Source organism: Rattus norvegicus, chromosome 1 (genome assembly GCF_021556685.1).
Source record: "Rattus norvegicus strain SHRSP/BbbUtx chromosome 1, alternate assembly SHRSP_T2T, whole genome shotgun sequence".
NCBI classification, from domain to species: domain Eukaryota; kingdom Metazoa; phylum Chordata; class Mammalia; order Rodentia; family Muridae; genus Rattus; species Rattus norvegicus.
The window spans coordinates 232,083,029-232,097,697 of record NC_141534.1 but is presented as its reverse complement, the minus strand read 5'-3'; the positions used below and the strand labels follow the sequence as shown (position 1 = coordinate 232,097,697).

Here is a 14,669-nt window from a genome sequence, read left to right as displayed (position 1 = left end):
CCTTCAAAGCTAAATAAGTATTTCTACTGTGTCTGGAAGCTCAACTAGGGAAAGGGCAGGAGAAATGTAGGACCACAGATTATCTTTAAAAAGTTGCCTTGTTTGGTCAGGAAAGAAATCTTACAGGTTATGAGCACTGGTTGCTCTTGCAGAGGACCTGATTTTGGTTCCCAGCATCTACGTGATGGCCCATAACTATCTGTGACTCCAGTTCTGGGAGATCAACACCCTCTTCTGATTTCTCTCGGCACCAGACTCACACAGGCATGCATACGTACACATATTCATGCATGCAAGCAAAACTCATATACACAATGAACAAATATAAAACCCTATAAAAGGAAATTTGTAATATTTCACCTCCATTTACACCATGAGGTAGCTTGCTACTCTCCGGACCTCCGACCTTGGCAGAAGCCTGTACTCATCTCTTATGTAAATTCGTGTCTGCAAAAGCTTTTGATTGCATATTATATTAGTGTCATCCACATTGAAGAACTAATCTAAAATGTGAAGAGTAGGAGATAGTTTTGATTACAAATTGCTTTTGAATTAGATGAAGCACGGTTAGGTTCAGAAATGGCAAATCATTTTAATTTCTATTTAAATATTTAAAATGGCTCAACTATCACTGGCATGAAAACCAGTATTTTCCCAAGCGCCCCCTTGTGGCACGGATTAATGATTCCCAAATTCCTGATAGATGGTTAAGCAGAGAGCAGGGATGCAGATTCCCCTTTCCTATGCTTGGCATTGAACCCAGGTCTTGCCCTTCCTAGGTAAACGCCTGTGCACCACAGTGCACCTCTGCGGATGTGTAATCCCGAAGGCCATCCACGATGATTTCCACTGTGGCTGCTGTGGAAGTCTACAGCTTAAAATCTTTTTCACTGTCCTGGAAACATTAGAAACAAATCTCTCAAAGGCATAAGAAAACAGAGATAATTTCTCATATTCTATGCAAAAGATAGGAAATAGCTCTCTCAAGGTCACCAAAAGTATAAATGTCAAAATAAGGAGCAGAGCCCAGTGCCTCTGTGGCCTTAACTGCAGCACGATGAACTAGAAGAACACTGTCACACTGTCTGATCTGAGTTCTGCAAAGCTCCCTGCACTGCCATTGCTTCTGACAGACGCAATGCTGACAAGAGATAGTCTTTGAAGATACACGGTCTCCTTTGCAGGACTAAGCATACCCACAAAGATTGCCTTTAAATAGGTGAAGAGAAGAAAGCAGGAGAAAGCAGTCCTCACAGGATGTTCAGTTTCTTCCCAAGAACTAACCTGTAACTGACACGGGGCGATGCTGGGCACGAGCCCCATCTCTCAAACACCACGGCACTGCCTGTCAATCCATGTTTTATTCTGTGGGCTTTGTTACTCGAAGGTGAAGCTGAAGCCAGACAGAGTCTAAGGCTGTGGGGTTACAGTTACCAGGGAGTTGAGAAGAATTACTTGATTTTAGTTCTGAGTCAGACTGGGCAACAGAGCTACACTACTCTTAAAAGTAAAATTGAGCAAAGAAAAAAAAATAGCAACAGAAACAGCAATAAGAAAAGAAAGAGAAAATGCAGGGAAGGGGCCAAAGAGATGCTCAGCTGCTAAGGTGATTGATTGATCTGCATCATAGGGACCTGAGTTGGGATTCCCTGCATCCATGTAAAGATATGGCCATGGTGGCATTCATCTGCACCTTAGCATGGGGAAGGCAGAGATAGGAGGATCCCAAAGACTCAATGGCCAGCTAGTTTAGATGAATCAGTGAGTACAGGTTCAGTGAGATACACACAAACAAAGCAATGGGAGATTGCCATGAGTATCAGATCAGGAAACTTGGAACTCCTGAGCAAAGTTGAAACTGTTACAGGCTGAGGACTTTTTGAAGTTGGATTTAACATGTCTGAATAGAGGCTCATAGGCCTATAGGAGCCAAGGGGAGGAAGGATATGACTTGGGCATGCCATGTCCTCCTTAGGCCCACATGTTTGGAAACTTGGTGCCCAACTTGTGCTGCTGTTTGGGAAGATTGGGGAGTGTTTAGGAGGTGGATCCTTGCTGCAGGAAGTGGAACACAGGTGCTAGACTTTATAGACGGACCCATCTTCACGCCTCTGCTCTGCTTCCCAAGTGTGGATGCAATGTGAGTATCCAGGCCCTATTCGTAGCACCATGCCTTCCCAACCTCCTACTATGTATTCCCCATGATGGACTGCATTCCTTTGGGACTGTGAGCCAAAAGTCAAGTCTTTATATTTAAGTTTCTTTTGCTAGGGAATTTTATCACAGAGACAAGACAGTATCTATGACATGCTTCAAGTGAGGACCATGTGCTGCCCTGCCCATTAACTGACATTTAATGAATCTCACAGCAAGAAATAAATGAAGATTGGAGTAATCTCTACCAGGATTGGTCATTTTCTTTGTGCTTCCTGGGCTGAATCAATAAGGAGGTCACACACTGTGCATGCTCTCTCAGCCCAAGGCCCAGCCAGAGAGGTAATCATGTGCAAAGGTCCAATCAGAGAAGTGGTTGCATGTGCTATGTGAATATCTTGTGATCCTCCAAGGGCCATGCCCTTAATTCCAAGGAGAGTAACCCCTGTTACACCCATAATTAAATTTCTCTCAGATAGGTTTTGGGGCCTTTGCCCAAATCTACTTTGTGAAGTTCTGATATGCTCTGGCATTCAGAGCTTTGGAGTTTTGGGAGGCAGAAGTCATATTCTTACGGTCAAACCAGCAGAATGGGCATTCCCTGAGGGTTTATTAAAATGCAAAAACTTAGTGCCCCACTCTGACCCTTCAGAGGCAGATCTGACACCTTATCGAGACCCCAGAGGGGTTCATATGCACTTTAGTGTTTGACAGACACTGTCCTAAAAGACAACTTCTGAATGCTATGGCTGGTGCTGAATGCTAGGTAAACAACAAAAGTTTGCCTAGGTCAGTTCAGAAACCTAGGGAGCATTCCTATGTTCCCTCACAAGCTTGCAGAATATATAAATATCCTGAGATGACACAAGAGGTCAGATTCATCTGCATTTCATCCCATCATACCTGTCCTTCCACCCACGGTGGTGCATTGGTTTCCAAATTCAGAGGGTACTTCCCAGCAGAATTCGAGCATCACAGTCTGAAATAGATTATGTAAGCAGCCGGCAACTCTCGGCCTGTAACGAGATACGGGACCTCAGCAAATTACTGGAGTTTTCTTGATTAGTCACTAATCAATAGTATGGAGAGAGTGCTGTCGGTCTTATATATTTCCCAAGAAAGTTAAAAAATCCAAAATTTCCCAGGCTGGGGAGGTGATGGCTCAGTGGGTAGAGTGCTCACTGTGTACAGGTGAGGACCAGAGTTAGGATTCATCCATGGCCTCCACACCAAACCCACTGTAGTTAGTAAGGGGTTTGTCACATCCCCCAAGGTTTTCTATTCATCCTCACTGCCCCTACTCTGGTTCTAAATGCTGCCGAGTCCTAACCCTTTTTTGATGCTCTTCAATTTATCTTTTAGTCTAGAAATAGATGAATTCTCTTTTTAGCTTGCATATGTATATCTGTGTGTGTGTGTGTGTGTGTGTGTGTGTGTGTGTGTGTGTGTGTGTGTGTACATGCTGCAGCATACATGTAGTCAGAGGACAACTTGTGGAGACTTTGCTACAAGGTCAGTTTGGTCAACACACTGAATTCTTGGACTACAAAGTAAGACCTTATTTAGAATATCATACAAAAATTTAAAAAAGGAAAGAACCTTCCAGTCTCCATCTGCTCCCAGAGCTAAGGCTGTCCTACAGTCCTCTTGACCCAAAACCTGCCCAGAGAGAGCTGGTCTCCCAGGACTGCTCTCACTCCTGAGATCACAGGTTCATGGGCACACAGGAAGGACACCCTCCAGTTAGAGGCAGCAAGACCAACTAACATCAGAGATAACCAGATGGCAAGAGGCAAGTACAAGAACTTAAGCAACAGAAACCAAGAATACTTGGCATCATGAGAACCCAGTTCTCCCACCACAGCAAGTACTATACATCTCAATACATCGGAAAGGCAAGATTTGGTTTTAAAATCACATCTCATGATGATGATAGAGGACTTTAAGGAGGACATAAATAATCCCTTAAAGGAATACAGGAGAACACAGGTAAACAGGTAGAAGCCCTTAAAGAGGAAATGCAAAAAAAGTTCCTTAAACAGTTACAGAAAAACACAATCAAACACGTTGTGAACAAAACCATCCAGGATTTAAAAATGGAAATAAAAAGAAGAAAAGCACAAAGGGAGACAACTCTGGAGATAGAAAACCTAAGGAAGAGATCAGGAGTCATAGATGCAAGCATCACCAACAGAATACAAGAGATTGAAGAGAGAATCTCAGGGGCAGAAAATACCATAGAAAACATTGACACAATGTCAAAGAAAATGCAAAATGCAAAAAAAAGGGCAAGTAACATATAAAAACAGACCTATCACAAATACACCAGACTTCTCAACAGAGACTACAAAAGCTAGAAGATTGTGGGCAGATGTCAAACAGACCCAAAGAGAACACAAATGCCAGTCCAGACTACTTTATCCAGCAAAATTCTCAAGTAACATAGATGGAGAAACCAAGATATTCCATGACAAAAACAAATTTACACAATATCTTTCAACAAGTCAAGCCCTACAAAGGATAATAGATGGAAAACTCCAATACAAGGAGGGAAATTATGCCCTAGAAAAAGCAAGAAATTAATCTTCTTTCAACAAACCCAAAAAAAGATAGCCACACAAACATAATTCCACCTCTAACAACAAAAATAGTAGGAAACAAGAATCTCTATTCCTTAATACTCTTTACATAAATGGACTCAATTCCCCAATAAAAAGACATAGACTGACAGACTGGATACATAAAGAGGACTTAGCATTTTGCTGCATACAGGAAATGCACCTCAATGACAAAGACAGACACTATTTCAGAGAAAAAGGTTGGAAATGTTCCCAAGCAAATGTTCCCAAGAAACAAGCTGGAATAGCCATTCTAATATCAAATAAAATAGACTTTCAACCAAAAGTTATCAAAAAAGATAAAGAAGGACACTTCACACTCATCAAAGGAAAAAAAAATCTACCAAGATGAACTCTCAATTCTGAACATCTATGCCCCAAATGCAAGGGCACCCACATTCATAAAAGAAACTCAAGGAACACATTGCACCTCACACAATAATAATGGGAAACATCAACACCCCAGTCTCTTCAATGGACAGATCATGGAAACTGAAACTAAACAGAGACACAGAGAAACTAACAGAAGTTATGAACTGTTAAGATTCATCTCTGCACATTTACAGGTTGTTATAAATATTCTTAAGGGATGGATGTGTACAGGGCTTTGTATGTTTAGGTGGGCAATTATATCTTATCAGTTAGATCAGAGGTTATTGTGTTGCGTGTTCTTTCCTGTTGCAATTTAAGTTTAAGAGAGTATGTGGCGGCTGGAAACACTACAGAGCCACTACGGAATTGGGATGTATATTTCTGGCATGGTGGCAACCTGCTCTGGGAACTAGGCAGGTAGGGAGATTGCTGACAAGTTCAGAGATAAGCCATTAACAGTGTGCTATGGGATGGAGCAGATATCTTGGGGCACTGTGGTGCTGGACCTAGTGTAGGGTAAAAGACACCATTTTTATAATTTTACAGCAACAACAAACCAAGCGGATTTAACAGATATCTATAGAACATTTCATCCTAAAACAAAATATGCCTACTTTTCAGCACCCCATGGTACCTTCTCCAAAATTGACCATATAATTGGTCAAAAAACAGGCTTCAACAGATACAAGAAGATTGAAATAATCCTATGCATCTTATCAGGTCACCATGAACTAAGGCTTGTCTTCAATAACAACAAAACCAACAGAAAGCCCACCTACACATGGAAGCCGAACACTGCTCTACTCAATGATAACTTGGGCAAGGAAGAAATAAAGAAAGAAATGGAAAAAAATTTAGAATTCAATAAAAATGAAGGCACAACATACCCAAAGTTATGGGATACAATGAAAGCAGTGCTAAGATGAAAACACATCGCTCTAAGTGTCTCCAAAAAGAAATTGGAGAGAGCAAATACTAACAGTACATCTTAAAGCTCTAGAACACCCAAGAGGAGTAGACAGCAAGAAATAATCAAACTCAGAGTGGAAATCAACCAAGTAGAAACAAAACTAACTATACAAAGAATCAACAAAACCAGGAGCTGGTTCTTTGAGAAAATCAACAAGATGGATAAACCCTTAGCTAGAATAACCAGGGGGCACAGAGACAGTATCCAAATTAACAAAATCAGAAATGAAAAGGGAGACATAATAACAGAATCTGAGGATTCAAAAACTCATCAGATCCAACTACAAAAGCCTATACTCAACAAAAATGGAAAATTGGGATGAAATGGACAATTTTCTAGACAGATACCAGCTAACAAAGTTAAATCAGGACCAGATAAAACATCTAAACAGTCCTAAAACCCCTAAAGAAATGGAAATAGTCCTTAAAAGTCTCCCAACCAAAAAAGTCCAAGACCATTTGGTCTTAGTACAGAATTCTATCAGACCTTCGAAGAAGACCTAATACCAATACTCTTCAAACTATTCCACAAAATAGAAACAGAAGGAGTACTGCCCAATTCATTCTTTGAAGCTGCAAGTATGCTTATACCTAAACTACACAAAGACCCTACAAAAAAGAGAACTTTAGACCAATTTCCCACATGAATATTAATACAAAAATATATACAAAAAAACTCAAGAAGTTAGACTCCAGAGAGCCAAATAACTCTATTAAAAATGGGGTATAGAGTTAAACAAAGAATTCTCAACTGAGGATATTGATTGGCCAAGAAGCACTTAAAGAAACATCCTTAGTCATCAGGGAAATGCAAATCAAAACAACCTTGAGATTCCACCTCACAGCAGTCAAAATGGCTAAGATCAAAAGCTCAGGTGACAGGAGATGCTGGCGAGGATGTGGAGAAAGAGGAGCACTCCTCCATTGTTGGTGGCATTGCAAGCTGGTAGACCCTCTGAAATGCAGTCTGGCAGTTCCTCAGAAAGTTTGACATAGTACTAACTGAGAGCCCAGCTATACCACTCCTGGGCATACACCCAAATGATGCTCCAACGTATAGCAAGGACACAAGCCCCACTATGTTCATAGCAGCCTTATTTATAATAGCCAGAAACTGGAAAGAACCCAGATGTCCTTCAAAAGAGGAATGGCTACAGGAAATGTGGTACATCTACACAATGGAGTTCTACTTAGCTATTAAAAACAATGACTACAAGAAATTCTTAGGCAAATGGATAGAACTAGAAAATATCATCCTGAGTACGGTAATCCAATCACAAAAGAACATACATGGTATGCACTCACTGGCAAGTGGATATTAGCCCAAAAGCTCGGAATATCCAAGAAATAATTCACAGATCATATGAAGCTCAAGAAGGAAACCAAAATGTGGATGTTTCAGTCCTTCTTAGAAGGGAGAACAAAATACTCACAGAAGGAAATATGGAGACAAAGTGTGGAGCAAAGACTGAAGGAAAGGTTATCCAGAGACTGCCCCACTGGGGGATCTATTCCATATGCAACCACCAAACCCAGTCACTATTGCTGATACCAAGAAGTCCTTGCTGACAGGAGCCAGAGCCTACTGATACAGATGAGGATGCTTACAGCTAACCATCAGGCTTGTCAAGGGGACCCCAATGAAGTGGCTAGAGAAAGGACTGAGACAGCTGAAGGGGTTTGCAACCCCATAGGGAGAACAATAATATCAACCAACCAGACTCCCCTGAGGTCCCAAGTACTAAACCAGCAACCAAAGAGCACACATAGAGGGACCCATGGCTCCAGCCGCATATGTAGTAGAGGATACCATTGTCTGGCATCAATGGGAGAAGTTCTTGGTCCTGTTAAGGCTGGTTTCTCAGAGTAGAGAAATGCCAGGGTGTTTAGGTGGGAGTAGGTGGGTGGGAATGGAAACATCTTCATAGCAGTAGGGAGAGGGGATATGAGATGGAGGAAAGGGGATAACATTAAAATGTAAATACATAAAATATCCAATAAAAATAAATGAATTTTTAAAAAATTATTAAAAATTTAAGTATATATTAAAAATATAATTTGGGAATATATTTGAAACCTATTACTAACAAATAACGTTATTCTATGAACATTATAAAATAACAATTCTTCTAACCTATATTCTGGACATATTTCTTATTTTCTAATAAGCATTTATATAACTATAAGAAAACAAGAATGAGAGAAAAGATTCAGTGACGAAATAATAGAGACAGAACTGGGTGATGTACACCTGAGTGTTCATTATGTTATATTTTGTACAACTCACTTGCATTTTACACACATTTTATATTTATAAATAAAATTAACAAATAACTTTTCATCTATAAAACATTCATTAAAATATTAAGAGCTTATTTTCTATTTATTATAAATTGGCCATAAGTCAACATTTCTGTTTGTGGGTTCAAGGTGCCAGCGGGCCTATGGTGGTTTCAAGCCACCACCTAAGCCTCAATTCTAAGGACTTATTCTACTACTACTCCAAATCTAGTATTACCCATTCGGTTAAAATGGAAAGAAACAAACATCCTGGCTTTGATACTTACCATCTATACCAATGTCTTTAGAGTGTTGGCCTCATTTTTCTTATCCACAAAATGGGACTAACAACTCTAACTTTACAGGGTTGCTGTAATTACTAAATGAGATACATTTACACCAAGTGCTTGGGACACGTTACCAAGTTACCAATGTGTTAGCTTCCTTCCCCACAATGAAATACAAGTTAGTATGCAACTATGGCTATCAATAACAAGAAATGTAACCAGTGCATTATCTCAGTTAACTACTATCCAGATGCTTACCGAGTGGCTACTCTGTCAAGTAATTTGATAATAGGTGAGTAGCTTCACCCTCATAGATGACACCTCAAAGCCAAGCCCCTGGAGAGATTTCTGGTCCTCACCAACCATGTACCACACAAGAATGAAACTACAGAAGCTAGGAAGATGACTCAGTGGAAAAGAGTGCTTGCTGCACAGGCGTGAAGACCAGGGTTTGCATCTTTAGCATCCATATAAGGTGAGCAAACGTGGCCGTTTGTGCTTATGATCCCAAAGCTGGGTTCTTGGAGGGGTGGAGACTAAGAGATGCTGAGCTTGGCTGGCCAACCAACGTAGCTGAAATACATACGCTGTAGGTTCACTGAGAGACAGGTCTTGAAGGAATAAGGTGGAAAATAAGAGAACTGGAACCTCATGTCCCCTTCTAGTCTCTGCAGGCACATGCATGGGCAAGTGCACTTACATACACATGCACACATGTGCACATGCTCCAGACATACACACATGCACCACACATACACCAAAATGAGAAAGGAAAATGGAGTTACAGATATGTCCCTCTGAGCTGGTAAAATGTTTAATAAATAATGACGAGACCCTTTCTGCCAGCTTGGTACTTAAGGCCATTCATACTCTATGCTTCCAATGAGTCATCAGTAAGCTGGAGAGTATGATTTCCTAAAGCTACCTGGAAGGCTGGCTATGTCACCTCTGTGAAATGGATTCCAAATGCATACCCTCCCAGAAGCCAGGAGGGAGAGGTCTGAACTCCTGGAAAGAGATGGTGTTTTGTTCTAGATTACAAAAAATATCATTAGATTCCATTCCCAGAAACTGCCCTGGATAACTCAAAGCAGAGCTAAAGAAGCAGAATGCATAGTTTTGATTGATTATTTCTCTGAACCACAATCCCAAGGGGTGTTGATAATGGCACGAATTATGGCCATGAGTCCCATGAGGATGCCAAAGTGGCTGTGGACGATCTTGGTCAGAGGAGATTAAGTAGTTATTGGTGCCAGAGGTGTTGTTGAAGATCTTAAGTGAGTTACTGTACTATTCCTGGTATATGCCCATCACAAACACGGGGCCATTAGGAGAAGGGAAGAGACAGTGACTCTTTCAGCTTATGGGTGTTAAAAGATTAGTAGATTCCACAACATATTTGGCATTGGCCTCACCCCATTTGATTGCAAGAGGGTCTCTCTCCTGGAGGATGGAGAGGGTCTTTGCATTGACACCTTCTTCTTATTCCTCTTTACTGTACTATGCAACTCGCTGTGGGTGGCATCATACAAGACTGTGTAGACTGTGTGATTAGGGTCAACGAAGGGGTCGTTAGTGTCAATAATATCTACTTTGCTAGACTGATCTACCCACTTCAACTGTCGCCATCATGTCTCAGGGACGGACTGGCACTGCATGAGAAGATGGAGCTGTTCTTGGGAGGACTGCCTTGGGAGGACTAAGGGAGAGAACCTCTGCGACATAGTATCTCATTGAACCAAGCTCTAGGAATCCTCTTGTACACACACACACACACACACACACACACACACTCACACACCAGTCAGTCTGGGTATATATGGTGCTGCCAAGCCTGGATCTTTAGCCAGGATTTGGTGGGTCAGTGCTGAAGTCCTCATGACTGACAGCAAGCTCTCCACAGACTGAGCCGTCTCCTCAGCCCCTGGATTATTTTTTAAAATTTTAATTTATTTAAGTTGGCCTTAAGGTCTTTCGGAGGTAATATTTTCAAAGTTGAAGAGGAACTGGGCTAGTGTAGCGTTGAGATGCTCTTTGTCCCTGTTACCATGGTAGTTGGGAACCAGGTTCAATCCCCTATACCCTCTTGAAATTAGCACACCATCTGCAAACATAACAATCACAGGGTAGCCCCACAAGGAAAGTGCAAGGATAGTCAAACAAAAACTACTCATCTCAAAACATTAATTATTTTAGGAAATAAAGGGGTGATGGCAGTGGGGTGCACTTTAATATATTAGTTACTGTGTGTATGAGTAGAAAGGAAAAGAGAGAAAGAGAAAAACCCTCAGGGCCTCGGAGTGAGACTAGTGGATAGTGTTGAATTGATAGGGAAAGCATGGGAGGGGGACACGCATTTAGAAGCAGGAGCAGCAGTGGCAGCGGAAAGTGTGGTACGGCTGATTGGGTAGAAGAAGATGGGCTGAAAACGGAGAGTATTATAAAAACACTATCATGTTACAAAAGTCATTCCCAGCTCTCCTCAGGAGGCTGAGACTTGGAACTCACAACCTGGTTAGCCTGGAGATGTGGGGGAAAGGAAAGGGGAAAGGGAAAGAGTTGGGAGGAACCTGGGTGGGTGTGGGTGGGGCCCAGAGGCCTGACAAACAGGCACGGGAATATTGAATCAATTCGAGGGAGGCAGAGCTGGATGGGGTAAAGGATCCCAAAGCTTTGGCCTTGTCAACACAAAAACACAGCTCTCATCTCAAAAGGAATAAGAACTAGTTTACTCTGGAGCCAAATTTTTGTGACCATACCCCAGGAACATAGATTTAGGTCTCTCCCAAATACCATGTTCCAATGTAGGAGCAGTTTCATGAAGTTTTTATAGTCACAAAAGAAAGAAAAGTTATTAAGGAAGTTTTCAAATACATGAGTGGAAAAATCAGGTAGGTAGTTACAGCCCGGAGGAGAAATCTCGGCTACAGGCCTCAGATGTTATCTGAGCCCTTTGATTTGTAGAGAATAGAGTTTTGTTAATACATTCCAAAGGATTTTATCCGCTTATCGGAGTTTTCGGTTCAATACAGAGGTAGGCAAGGAATGGCTCTTAGACCAAGAAAAACTGTAATTAGCCCCTAGACCCACAGCATTCCAACTCTTTCATTAAAGCTTTAATCAGACAATTGCATTTGTAGATACGGTTTCTTTCCAGGGATTCTTATTTACAGCCTGACTGTTGCTTTGCTGGATTCCAATTCAAATCTGAGTCTCTGGGTATTCCTTCCCTGGCTCCCGGAAGTCTGCTGGGCAAGCGTTCCTGCTCTATCTCCAGCCCTCCCTTTGGGGGACCTGTTTACAGTTGGCCTGGTCAGTAGGTGACCAGGCTTCCCAGATGGTTTCTCGGGAGCTGGACATGAATCTAAGGTATCTTTCAGATCGCTGGTTGCCAGTGCTGGTCCTGTTTTTGGTGACTTTTTTTTTTTCATTCAGTGTGGCAATACATTTTTTGTTGTTGTTGTTGTTAAAGATTTATTTATTTACTGTATGTATGTGAGCACACTGGCGCTCTCTACAGACACACCAGGAGAGGGCTTTAGATTCCATCACGGATGGTTGTGAGTCACCACGTAGTTGCTGGGAACTGAACTCAGGTCCTCTGGAAGTGCAGTCAGTGCTCTTAACCATTAAGCCATCTCTCCAGTCCTACAATCCCCCTTTTCTTTTAGTCTGAAATTTCTCCATAATTCTTAATATGCAGAACATGGAAATATGTGTGCGAAGCAAGGCTTTACTGATAACAAGTTATAACGTTAGTTATGGTTTACATTAATTTTCCTTTTTCTTAACAATTTTTTTTTTGTAGGTTGGAAAATAACTTTACTTGTTCTAGGGCATTGGCTGGAGTTCCCTCAGAACTCCTGAAACTGCTTCTTGGTGCCAGCAGCCTTGGTGACCTTGAGCACATTGAATCCAACAGTCTTGCTCAGGGGCCTGCACTCTCCAACAGTGACAATGTCACCCATCTGGACATCCCTGAAACAGGAGGACAGGTGCACAGACATGTTCTTGTGACGCTTCTCAAAGCGATTGTACTTTTGGTTGTAATGGAGATAGTCCCGGCGGATGACAATGGTCTTCTGCATCTTCGTCACGACACCAGGCAGGATCCAACCTGGGATGGAAACATTACCAGTGAATGGCTCATTTCTTGTCTATGTAGGTGCCCTCCATGGCCTCCTTGGGCGTATTGAAGCCTAGACCGATAGATGTTTTTGTAGTACCGAGGGAGTTTTTCCTTGCCGGTTTCTCCCAGCAAAACACGCTTCTTTTTTTGAAAGATTGTAGGCTGCTTTTGGTAAGCAAGCTCCGTCTGAATGTCCGCCATCTTCCCGGCAGCCTGAGAAAAGGACTATTCTTAACAATTTCATACAGGGAAACATGGTCATCTTCATCCCAAGTCCTTACAACACAGCTCCTTTCAGCTTCTTGTCATATTTTTTCCATTTGTTTATTTATTTAAATTTCATTTATTTATCTTGATAATTCACTAAGCCCACTAGTGTTTCTTATGTGCATATTGATGTGGGGCAGTGAGAAATTTATTTTACCGCACTTCTTCATTACACATATAATTTTACCACTTATTTAAAATGTAATCAAATTTGTATGCTAATGAGATGGATGTGCTTGGTTATTTCTATATAAAAGATTAAATCATGGCTTAAATGCAGGATGTAGAGGAATGTTGGTGTTTTTCTGAGTTGATTTATATTTTTATTTTATAACTGTCAATGCTTAAAGAAAAAACCACACTTCATGTGGACAAGATAAAAAATGGCAGAAGTGTGCTTGGTGACATTTCAGAACTGCTGAACATTTTGTCCCCAACCCAGTCCAAAATTTATTTGATGTCTTCTTATGAAACTCCAGTCTTAACTTTAAAAATCAAATATTCCAACAGAAGATGGCCCAAAGTCAAACTAACCCTATGCATGCTGAGTGCCAGACACGGGAAAGGATTAAATAATTTTATTTTGTGTAATTAAACCATATGTCTCTATAAGAGTGAGGAACTGTAAGTGCAGTTGCTGCTATTCCTAACATATAATCATCTCAAATCCAGCATATACAATGCAAAAGGCACATGTATGCTCAGATAAAGACTCCAGTGAGGTCATGTGACATAACCCGGACAAGCATTGCCAGAAATACCCCCCCCCCCAAATTCATTACATATTTGGTTCTGGATTCAGTTTTAATTGCACAATGCAAACTCTTTCACCATTGCCCAAGTTTTTGTAAGCTCTGCATTCAGTTACGCAACCCGTGTGGGGTCATGGCTCACAGCTGAATGCGCTGGGCTCTAAGGAATAGATGGCTTCCCTCTGTTCTCTTTTCCAGTTCTCCGGATGGAACCTGGAGTCTCAGCGACACTCGCCGCCGCTGAGCCAAACCTCAGTTCTGGTACCTGCATTTTATGTTCCAGCTGAGGTGGCCACGTGTTCATCTTTGCAATAAGGGAAGCTTTCGATCCCTAGGCTTTCTGAGAAGGGAGAGGGGTTTCAGTGGAGAACCTTGGGCTTTCCTGTCAAATAGATCTGGGAAAAGGATGATGTAACGCATAGGTTGGCCTTGGGATTGTAGATAAGTGACTTAACTTGAGTACTGCTTTCTTCATCGACAAATTAGAAAGTGCTGGGTCTGAAGATTTGAAGCGGGTGACGTATAATCCAAAAACTATTTGACATCCAGACTCAAGATTCTAAGCACTTAATTAATGCTACACCCCATTCACTCTTTCGTTTTCAGACATGGAAACAAAGGCCCAAGGAAAGTATCTCTCATAGCCAAGGTCTTGTGGCAAACAGCAAAGTGTGAACCAGTTGGCCCTCTTATCTGGGTGCTGGCTATTACATTTTGCCAACGCTAAACATGCACTCTGCCGATAGGTGACATCTTAGCCCCCACTTTTTTGACGATTGAACGGCAATCGATTATGGGCTGAGTGTGATGTCTTCATATAACTACTGTTTGAAGCCGAGTA

The 14,669-nt window shown here is 41.5% G+C and overlaps 1 pseudogene; it reads right to left on the bottom strand.

Moving 5' to 3' along the window:
- Positions 1–12,490: 12,490 nt before the first annotated feature.
- LOC147997076 (small ribosomal subunit protein uS17 pseudogene) lies at positions 12,491–13,034 on the bottom strand (annotated as a pseudogene).
- Positions 13,035–14,669: the final 1,635 nt, after the last annotated feature.